Genomic DNA, 11,600 nt, shown 5'->3' on the forward strand with positions numbered 1-11,600 from the left:
TTGCCAGTTCATTCTATGAGGCCTGTGTTAGTCTGACACAAAAATCAGACAAAGACGTTACAAGAAAAAAAAAAAAAACCAACCAACCAATATCCCTCATAAACAAGGTGCAAAAGAGCTAAAGAAAATTTTAGCAAATCCAATCCAATGATATATTAAAATGATAATGCATATGACCAAGGAGGAATCCCAGGAGCAAAGACTGGTCCAACATTTGAAAATCAATCAATGTAGTTCATTTTGAACAACTGAAAAGAAAAACCATATGATGATCTCAAAATAGAGACAGAAAACAGCATTTGACAATATCCAACATCCATTCACGACAAAAAAAATTCTTAGCAAACTCGGAAAAGAAGGGAACTTCCTCAATCTGGTAAAAGGGCATCTATGAACCCCAGAGCTAACACCAAAATAAACGGTGAAAGACTAAAAGCTCCCCCCTAAGATCAGAAACAAGACAACATCGTGTTGGAGGTTCTAGCCAGTGAAGTAAGGCAAAGGAAAAATAGCATTCCAATTGGAAAGGAAAAACAAAACTGTCTTTATTTGTGGACAGCATTTATCATCTATGTAGAAAATCTGACGGAATCTACAAAAAAAACACAAACCTGCTAGAACTTATAAGTGAGTTTAGTAAGGTCGCAGGAGAAACAACCTCTGTATATAAAAATCAACTGTATTCTATATGATAGTAACAATCAGAAATTTTAAAAGTTTAAATATCATTTACAGTAGCACCAAAAATATGAAACACTTAGGGATAAATCTGACAAAAGATGTCTAAGAATTGTACACTAAAAACCACAAGTCATTGTTGAGAGAAATTTATAAGATCTAAGTCAATGGAGAGAGTTACTTTGTTCATAGCTTAGAAGACTCAATATCACTAAACTCTCCCTTCCCCCCCAAATTATATACAGATCCAATGCAATCCCAATCAAAATCGCAGCAGTCTCTTTTTGGTAGAAATTGAGAAGCTGATTCTAAAATTCACATGAAAATATAAAAGGACCTAGAATAGCTGAAACAACTTTGAAAAAAAAAAAAAACCCCACGAAGTTGAAGGGCTAACATTACCCAATATCAAGACTTATCATAAAGCTACAGTAATCAAGGCAGCGTGATATTACTGTGAAGATGGACAAATAGATTGATGGAACAGAAATAGATTTTTACATCCCTGTACAACTGATTTTTTACAAAGGTGCAAAAGCAATTCAGTGAGGAGAGTAGTCTTTTCAACAAAGGAAACATTTGGACATCCATATGCAAAAAGAGCACTCCAATTCATACCACCCACCACTACAAAAAGCAACTCAAAATAGATCATTGACCTAAATGGAAAACCTAAAACGGTGAAACTTACAGAAAAAAAAAAGAGAGAGAGAAAATTTTGTGATCTTGAGTTAGGCCAAGATATCTTAGATACAATACCAAAATCCATAAGAGAAAAACTTAATCAATAGGAGTCATTAAAGTAAAAAAGTTTTATTAGGGGTTACCTAGGGCTGGAGGTGGGGGTGACTGCTTATGCATATGAAGCAATGAAAATGTTCTAAAGATTCTGTCACTGCGGTGGTGTTTGCACATACCTGTGAATATCTAAACATCTCTGAGTTGTACACTTAAGTGACATTGCATGGTATGGGAAGTATATCTCAATAAGGCTGTTATAATTTTTAAAAGAAAAAATTAAAACTTCCACTCTTTGAAGACTGTTAAGAGAATGGAAAGACACAGACAAGGGAAAAATATTTGTAAATCATGTATCCAATGAAAGGATGTGTATGAAGAATATAGAAAGAACTCTCAATGCTCCATAATAAGAAAACAGACAACCCCCTTTCCCCGCCCACCCAAAAAAAATCCTCTCATGATTTGAACAGACACTTCATCAAAAAAGATATATGTATGGCAAATAAGCACATGAAAAGATGGTGAGCACTGTTAGTCATTAGAGAAATGCAAATTAAACCATAATCAGATACCATCACACACCTATTAGAATGACGAAAATTAAAGTCTGATGACATCGAGTGTTTGATGACGGTGTTGAGAAACTAGACTTCCCAACACTGATGGCGAAAATGCAAAATGGCATAACTGCTTTAGGAAAGTTTGACAGTTTCTTAGAAAGTTAAAGATACCCTGTCAAATGACTGAGCCATTCCATTCCTAGGTAATGAAAGCATAAATCCATACAAAAACATGCACACAAATGTTCTTAGCAGCTTTATGTGTAATAACAAAAAACTGGAATCAACCCATCAACAGGTGAATGAGTAAAGAAATTGTGTCATTTCCGTGCACTGGAACACTGTTCGGCAATAAAAAGAAATGGGCTATTCATACACACAACAGCGTGAACAAATCTCAAAACTAGGCTGAGTGAAAGAAGCTGGACAAAAAAAGAGTATGTACTGTATGATTCCATTTATACAAAACTCTCCAAAATGGAAAAGAATCTGTGGTGACAGAGAGCAGATCAGGGGTTGCCCGGGGAAGGTCTGGGCAGTAGGAGGCAGGGAGCGGGGAGGGAGCAGAGGTTGGGGGAGGCATCACGGATGTGTTCACTATCTTGAATGCATATGTCAGAACGTATCAAATTATACCCTTTAAATAGTAATGTGAGGTTTTGTATGCCAATTTTGCATCACCAAAGCTATTCTTAAAAAGTAATATATCTTCATTTTAACAAGTGAAACGATGCAAAGGTAAATGAAAACAGAATCACTGTCCCCTCTTTTCCTCCATTCTCACTTCTCTAAGGTTTCCAGTATCAGGCAGTTTGGGATTTGGCCACAAGTTTCTCACATTCATACTGCAGTCTCTGGAGGTGGTGGGGATTATTACTGCCTGATAATATTAAGACAGGAATCATGCCTTACAGCTTCCACTTGTTGGGTCTTTCCCTCTTTACCAAATATCTGATGGGCATCTCCTTCCATCTGAACCAACACAGATTTAACTCACTCCTTTTCAGGGCTGCTCTATAAGCCATGGTGTGAATTTACTACAGTTTGCATAATCATTCCTCTAAAGATGCACATTTTAGCTGCTTCCGTGTTTTGTTTGTTTGTTTTGCTTTGGTTTTGCCCGCCATCAACAGTGCTGAAAAGCATTCTTTTATGTTTATTTTCATAGACTATTGTCTTTATTTCTATAGAAGAGGCTCCCACAGTGGGATCATTGGGTCATAAGGTATGTGAATTTTCTTCTTCTTAGTAGATATTGCCAGATTGTTTCCACCAGGCACGTATGAGGTGTCTATGTCACCCATGTTTTTGCCTCAGTGGATCTTAGTGTTTGTATTAAATTTTTGCAACCTAAAGGCTGAACAATATATCATTTTGAATTTTCCTATCAGTGAGGTGAAATGTTATTTCATTTTGCCCACTAGACACAATGTGGTCATTGTATCCATATCCTTCAATACTGTTTTCTTTTGTTGGGGTTTATGTATGTTTTAAATTCAATTGACCATTTAAATCTTATTTTCTACGAGTTACCTGTTTCTATCCTTTGTCTATTTTTCTGTTGGGTTGTTTAGATGTTTCTTATCAAATTGTATTAGCTTTGTGCATATTGAGGAAATTAAACATATGATACACATATATACACACATACATGCACGTACATTACACACATGCAAGCGCAAAGCATACACGTCACACATGTGCACAACCATTGTACACATGTATCACACAGCTACATGCATGCATCATACACCAGTATATACACATACCCACACACATCATGTGTACATGCATGCACGCATATATACATAAATGTATGCACATACATACACACATGCACATATATACATGTGCATACACGTGCATCTTATGTACATATACATGTGCACATGCTCATACAATACACATGTACGAATACATGCCTACATACACATATACGCACACACATACACATATATGCACACACATACACATGCATCTTTTACACATATATACACACGCGTGCATCACATGCACACCATGCAGAGAAGGGTGGGTCCCAGGGCCCATTCCAGCAGGAGGATCCAGGGCCTGGACAGGGTGAGGCAGGGAGCCACAGGAAGGCAGGGGGCAGGCAGAGGGGCCGTGGGTGGACTAAGCAGCCACCCCAGCCCTTGGAAAGGGTTTTGAGGACCACTTGGCCCACTGTGACAGCCTCCACCACCTCTTGGCCCCCATATGGTGAGGCCCTGGGGCTCCTGCACCCCACACCCCAGCACCCCTGGCCACCTCACCTGGCTTCCACCCTCCCCACCCCCTGCCAAGAGGATGGTTGCAGCACCAGGTGAGCAAGCTAGGCTGGGCCCTTCGAGGAGCCTCGATGCAGACTTCTTCCCTGCCTGATGTCTCTTTGGGGTGTTTTGTGTGAGCAGTTTTTGACATGTTGAATGAGAAATTGCTTTTTTCCCTCCTGCTCATGAGATTCCACTCTTAAGATTTTAATCATAGAGGCTCTGGGCGTGGCGAGTGCGTCTCTCAGCCTGGCAGGTGCAGGTGATATCAGTTCACAGCGTCTGGCAGAGCTGAGCCAGGGGGCTTCTGCAAGGATGTGAGCTCCTCTCGCCGCCACGCTGCAGCTCCAGGGGCGACGTGGGGCAAGGAGGGGCCCTCAGGCGTGGGAACTGTTATGTGCCAGGATTCACGCCATCATATAACTCCTTCTGTGTTCTCAGACCTCCCAGCCCATATAAAAAAAAAATTTTAAGTGAGAAAGCTAAAGGGACCTAAGTGGGAGGGAGGTGTCCACACTTCGCTGCAAGTGTTAAAATGTTGACACCCACAGACAGATAAATTATGCACGTGTGTAGTAATAACCAGAGCAACCACTAGGAAAACCATACAAACAGATACATCCAAAATCACTATAAATATATCAAGATGGACCCTAATGTTCAAGTTATCCACAGAAAGGCAAGATAAGAGGAACCGAGGAAGCAAACAGAAAATTAATAATAAAACAGCAGGCATTAAAAAAAAAAAAACAGCAGGCATAAGTCCTAACATATTAATAATTTGCCTTAATGTAAATTATTTAAATAACCCAATTAAAAGGAAGAAATTGGCAGAGTCTATTTTTTTTTAATGACCCAACAATATGTTGTTTACAGGAAACTCACTTCAAATTCAACAAAGACATTTCACTGGAGGATCCACAAATAACAAATGAACACAGAAAAAGACCTTCAACATTGTGAGCCATGAGGCAAATGCCAATTCAGACCACAATGAGATGTCACTACACACCTAAAATAAAAAATACTGACCATACCACATGCTGGCAACGATGCAGAGACATTGGGTCACTCATGCACTGTGAGTGGGAATGCAAAATGAGACAGCCTCTCTGGAAAACAGCTTGGCAGTTTCTTACAAAACCAAACATGCATTTACCATATGACTCAGCAATTACACTCTTCAGCACTTACCCCAGAGAAATGGAAGCTTATGCTCACACAAAAATCTGTCCATGAATGTACATGACGGCCTATTCCTAATAGCCAAAAATTGGACCTTCAATGGGCAAATGGTTGAACAGTATATCCATGCCATGGAATACCACTCAGCGATAAAAAGAACTGTTGACACATACCACACCTTGGATTAATCTCCAGGGAATCCCAAAAGGTTATGTGGAGTATGATCCCATTTATAAAACATTCTTGAAATGACAAAATTACAGAAACGGAGAGCAGATTAGTGGCTCCTGGGGCTGGGGGTGGGGCCACTGGGGAGTGGAGAAGCGGGGTTGGGAATGGTTACAAAAAGGGCAACACAAGAGATCCTTGAGGTCAAGGAACCGTGCAGTACCTTGGCTGTGGTGGTGGACACATGAACCTACACAGGTGATAGAATTATTAAAACTAAATATACACACAGATGAGTACAAGTGAAACTGAGGAAACAGTAAGATGGGGGCATTATATCAATAGTGATATCTTGTTTGTGACATTGTGCTATAGTTTTACAAAATGTTACCATTGGGGGACCCTGGGTAGACGTGCTACATGGGATCTCTCTGTGTTGCTTCTTACAAGAGCATGTGAATCTACAATTATCTCAACATGAAAAGGTCAATTTAAAAAAATAAATGAACAAAAAATAAAGAAAACCAAATGAAACTCCCTCCGGACAGCACTGACCTTCAGTCCTGCCTTGTGATTCCCCTACTCCCCCACCCGCATCGCTCCCAGCCGCTCCCAGCTCGGTCCTGCTCCAGCCCCCAACGACTACAGTCTGTCACTAAATTCAGGGTTATGGCTTATCCTGGATTCTCCCAAACAAAAAGCCTGTCCTGGGTTTGGCTTGACTTGCAAGTATTTTATTTGGAAAAGTGATCCCAGGGAGCAGAAGTGACGAGGAGTAAGGGTGAAACAGGAAAGGAGGCGATCCAGTGAGAGGATGCTTTATGGAGTTGCCATCGCCATGGACAACGGTGCCTGGTCCTGGGGGCCCTACAGAGCACAGCGGGGAGAAGCGTTTGTTTGTCGTAGATACCTTCTCGGTCAAGGGTGACCCTGAGGGGCATACTTGTGGGGTGCACGTGTGTGGGTGCAGAAGGGCCTCCCTTGGGCTCCCCCACCTTGGGCAGATGAGAAGGGCCAGGATTGAAAGTCCAGGGAAAAGCTCGTGTCCACCTCTGGCCTCTGACCCATCAGCCTCCCGTGGTGCCCCTTGGAGCCTCAGCACATGGCACATCTGGCAAGCTCCCCCCACAAGCCTGCCCCTCCTGAGCTTCTCTTCCCAGGAAAGCACTTCCATCCACTCAGATGCTCAGCAGAGCCCAGGGGCCTCCCTGCACCACCCCCTTCTTCAGAGACATCACTAGAGCTGACATTCTGTCCACATCTGTCCTCCCACGCCTGTCCCTGTCCAACCACTGTCTCCTGGGGCCCTGACCAGCCTCCTTGCTGCTGCTCCTGGCCTTTACTCCATTCTGCCCACGCTAGCCAGAGCGGGGCTTTCTAACCTGCAGAGCACCGGGAGTGTCCTCCCACAGAGCCCCCGATGGTGTCTGTGGGCTTTAGAACAAAATGCAATTCCCTACCTCGGCCTCCGACTCCCACTACAGGTGGTCCTCCCCTCCAAACTGGCCAGGTACGCGGCCATCCTCCCCAGCTTCGGCCTCAGCCTGCAGGACATGCCAGCGCCATCCTGCATGTATCTGCTTAAGTGCCACTTCCTCAGAGGGGTCTTCTTGATCAGCCAACCCGCCCAACAGGGCCCAACTGCAGTGGTCACAGGACAGGTCATGCTTAGTAATTACACATTTATCTGATTCAGACACTGACAAAGTTAGCAAATAGTAAATGTTGATTGAATGCCTACCTGTGCTGGGCACTGAGTTGCGAACTGTCCCACACTTTCTTGCACCTTGTGCTTTCAGCCACTGCCCAGGAAGCATCCTTTCCGCCATGCAGTCTGAGAAAGCCAGAGCCAGGGAGGGTCAGAAGCTTCTCCAAGGAAGTAAGAAGATGATGGAACCCAGGTGTGTCCTGTTCCCAAGCCCCCATATGAGGGGCTAGAGCGACTGAATCCAGCCAAGAGAGAAGTGCTCAGAAGCCGAGCTGGCCCAATGTCAATGGAAGGGGGACTGGGATGTCAGGCCAGAACAACAAGGCTGGGCTGGCTGGCAAGCACACGGCCTTACCTCCCAAGCTTTGAAGTTGGCCTTCTGTGCTGGAGAGCAGGGCAGAACTTGCCCTGGTGAGCCTGAGGTTGCCTCAGGCCAGGATGGGCAGTCCCCAGGGTGGGAAGCATGTGGGGGACAATACTTTGTGAGCGAGGAGGGACTGGGTGTCAGGGACAGCAGCCTCACAAGCCGGGTGTTTCCTGCAGCCACGTCCTGGCGTGAGCAGTTGTCTGGTGAGCCTTCCACCTATGGTCAAGCTCAAAGCCAATGACTTCTCTCCCCAGAGGCCACAGCTCCAGGGTCTGGGGGTAGGGGGTGGGGCCCACACTGCTGGTAAACTCCAGGGGTGGGAAGATGTGGAGCCCGGCTGAAGTCTCTGTAGAATCCATCCTGTGTCCCCCAGTGCATGCCCACGTACCTGGGCCACGCACCGCAGATAAAAGTCCACAGAGAGGTCAAAAGTCCCCGTGCACCTGGCCAGCACAGTGGAAGTGCACAGAGATTACCTAAAAAAAACCCAGGAGGCCAGCAGGGGCCTGGCAGATGGAATTCACTGAATCCATGCCTGTTGAATGGCTGAGCTCCCAAAGTACGTCAGTCAAGGACGAGGGTGGACGGTGGCTCTGGCTGCAGCACCGTGGCAAGAGGTAGTAACCTCTTGACCCTTGTGACCCAGGTCATGGGTCACAGCTCCATCAGGGAGGCAGTTATGGCATGTGTCCAGCATTGCCAAGCAAGAGTCGGGGTTTCTGTTACAGGTCTGTCTCTACACTCCATGTCTTCCAGACTCTGTGTCCCCCAAAGCACAGCAGCCAGGGCTTGGGGGTGCTTGGTGAAGGCTACCCTGATCCAGGACGTGTGGGGTGGGCATGTGTGTGTCCTGAGAGAAAGGAGAGGACCTCCAATCCACCCTAGGCCCCACATCACTCCAGGGTTTCCCAGGCATCTTTTTGCAAATCCAAGAAGAAAGGGTGTGTGGCGATCGCAGGCCACTGGGAAACTGTGGAGTCCTGGCCTGAGATCATCCGGGGTCATCTAGACTGCCCCCCACCCGTGTCTTCACAGCAGGATGGGGAATCTGTTCCTCTGGATCACAGTTCACTGCCCTGGATGCCATCAGGACCACCTGGGCAAATCTGTACCAAAAAAAACCCCCAGATTCTGAAGCAGTTGGTCTGGTCAGGGCCCTGGCCTGATATTATTTTAAAGTGCCCTCATGCTTCTACTGTGCAGCCCAGGTGGAGACCCCACTCCAGTCACCAGGGCCATTGCAGCTCGAGCTACTGGTACCACGTTACCAACGTCTCAAAGGCCTCCATGTGCTCATCTGTAAAATGGGAACACGACACCTGCCTCATAGGGATGTGAAATGGGAAAACCCTGGCAGGTGTCTGGGCCTAAGCAGGGACCCCATAATGAGTGCCTCCAGTCCCCCCGCCCCAAAATTCCTTCCCCTGTGTGGTCCAAGTCCTGGGCTCCAAGGCAGCTGTGCTGTATGGGAGCTGGAACTGCCAGCCCTGAGTTCAAATCCTGTGATGCTGTTTTCCAGCTGTGTGACCTGGGCAAAGACCATAGGAGGCCCCAAATCTGAAGAGTTCCTAAAAATATGAAACTCACACCCCATCCCAGGCTTATTCAGTAAGGACTGTCTGGGAGAATGATACTAGCTTTTTTTTTTTTTTCCTCCTAGCATTTTAATTTTAATTTAATTTAATTTAATTTTAATTTATTTATTTTTGGCTGCATTGGGTCTTTGCTGCTGCACACGGGCTTTCTCTAGTTGTGGCGAGCGGGGGCTGCTCTTCGTTGTGGTCCGCATGCTTCTCATTGCGGTGGCTTCTCTTGTTGTGGAGCACGGGCTCTAGGCACGCAGGCTTCAGTAGTTGTGGCACGCGGGCTCTAGAGCGCAGGCTCAGTAGTTGTGGCGCACGGGCTTAGCTGCTCCTTGGCATGTGGGATCTTCCCGGACCAGAGATCGAACCTGTGTCCCCTGCGTTGGCAGGGGGATTCTTAACCACTGCACCACCAGGGAAGTGCCCTAGGGGCTTAGCTCTCCTTGGCATGTGGGATCTTCCCGGACCAGAGATCGAACCTGTGTCCCCTGCGTTGGCAGGGGGATTCTTAACCACTGCACCACCAGGGAAGTGCCCTAGCATTTTAATTTTAACCAGAACACTAAGTGCAGGAGACAGCCAGCCAGCCAGACACCCATGCTTGGGGTCCACCACATTAAAGCCAAGCCTTTGGTTTCCCCTCTGGGAAATGGGGTGATAACAATGAGCTCCCAGTACTAAATGAGACCAAAGGAGTGAAGGGGCCTCAAGGGTGAGAACGCAGAAACGGGCGGGGCGCAGAAGGTTCTGCCTCCTCACCTCCCTGGCTCACGATCCCTCTGGGGCTCTTTCTGCTGCCTCCAGGTGGCCTTCAGTCACGGCTGGTGTCAGGGGCTGCTCATGTCCCACCTTCCATTAGACGGCCTTCCCTTGGGTAACTCTCCTGGCCTCTGGTCTGCCTTCCCCTCCAGCAGGTGGTCTGGCTGGTGAGTCTGGAGGAAAGAGAGAAACACACTTGACTCAGCCTCCCCCTTCCCTCTGTGGAACTCACCAGCTGCACCCGGCACACAGGAGCCTCTGCTCGCCTGGGCCAGGAAAACAGGCACAGCCTCCAGGGCAGGACCAGATGTGGGGTTTATGGGGTCCGGAGCAAGTGAAAGTTTGGGGTTCTTGTTCAAAAATTATTAAAATTGCCAAGACAGTGACTTCCCTGGTGGTCCAGTGGGTAAGACTCTGTTCTCCCAATTCAGGGGGCCAGGGTTTGATCCCTGGTCAGGGAACTAGATCCTGCATACCGCAACTAAGAAGTCCGCATGCCGCAACAAAGGTCCCGCGTGCTGCAACTAAGACCAGGCACAGCCAAAATAAATAAATAAAATAAATACTTTTTAAAAATGCCAAGACAGCAATGGCATAGCACTAAAACACGGGTGGCAGGAGGGTGCCCGTCCCACTGGGCAGGTCACCTGCGGTGAAGCCGCCCTGACCCAGGGGAGTGGCAGGGGTCCAGCTCAGCTAATGACACAGTGGGAAGAGAGAAGCAAGCAGACCAAGCCACCTTCTCCCACCCAGAGTGCCTTCCTCTGCCTTTCAGAGCCTGCCTCTCACTCTCTGTTCGTGAAATTTAAGTGGAGCTAAGAGGAGCTGTTCATTGACCCACTCGAGACCCTGACAGTCTGTGAGGAGATTTGGCGAGGAAAAAAACACACTTGGGTCCTGTCTTCTAGATACATGTGGTCCAGGAGGCAAGGCCTTCACTTGATCCCACTCAAATCCCTCTTGCTGCACTGTCAACCCTCTCCTCTGGCCCAAGTGGTAGGCGGGGCTTTCTCATAGAGCCAGTAATAACACTTAATCCAGACCTTGGAGCTGAGCCCTCAGCGCCTTCCCAGCACAGAACAGCCGCACCTTCTACCCACTGCACATGCCCAGAGTATGGGCGCTGTCACCTTGATTCCTCCCCACCTTCTCATCAACGAACCCTGCAGAAGGACCCACTCCCTGAACTTCTCTCCACCCCCTGCCCCAGGTTCCAGCCACCAGCCTCCCAGGCTGAGCTGTTGCAATGTTAGCCTAACCACCTCCCTTGCTTATCTCACTAGAACATTTTCCGATAGAGCTCCAAGCACTTTGGCACACCCTGCAGGGGACAGACCTCAATTTCAGAGCCCTGGATTAAAACCCCCCCGGCTACTGCAGCTCCTCTGAGACATGTGGCCCTAGACCAAAGGGACCAGTCCCCCACGCCCCACAGCCCAGGCTGACCCTCAGTCAGAGCTGGGCTATATGCCTACTTGGTTTCCAACCTGTTGATGGTCCCTGTCCTGTTCCTCCAGGCTGAGGCTGGCAGAGGGCCAGGGATGTGTGTGTGCCTGAGGGGCAGGCATGGGGCGGGGGGGG

Source organism: Lipotes vexillifer, unplaced genomic scaffold (assembly GCF_000442215.2).
Source record: "Lipotes vexillifer unplaced genomic scaffold, Lipotes_vexillifer_v1.1 scaffold1691, whole genome shotgun sequence".
NCBI classification, from domain to species: Eukaryota; Metazoa; Chordata; class Mammalia; order Artiodactyla; family Lipotidae; genus Lipotes; species Lipotes vexillifer.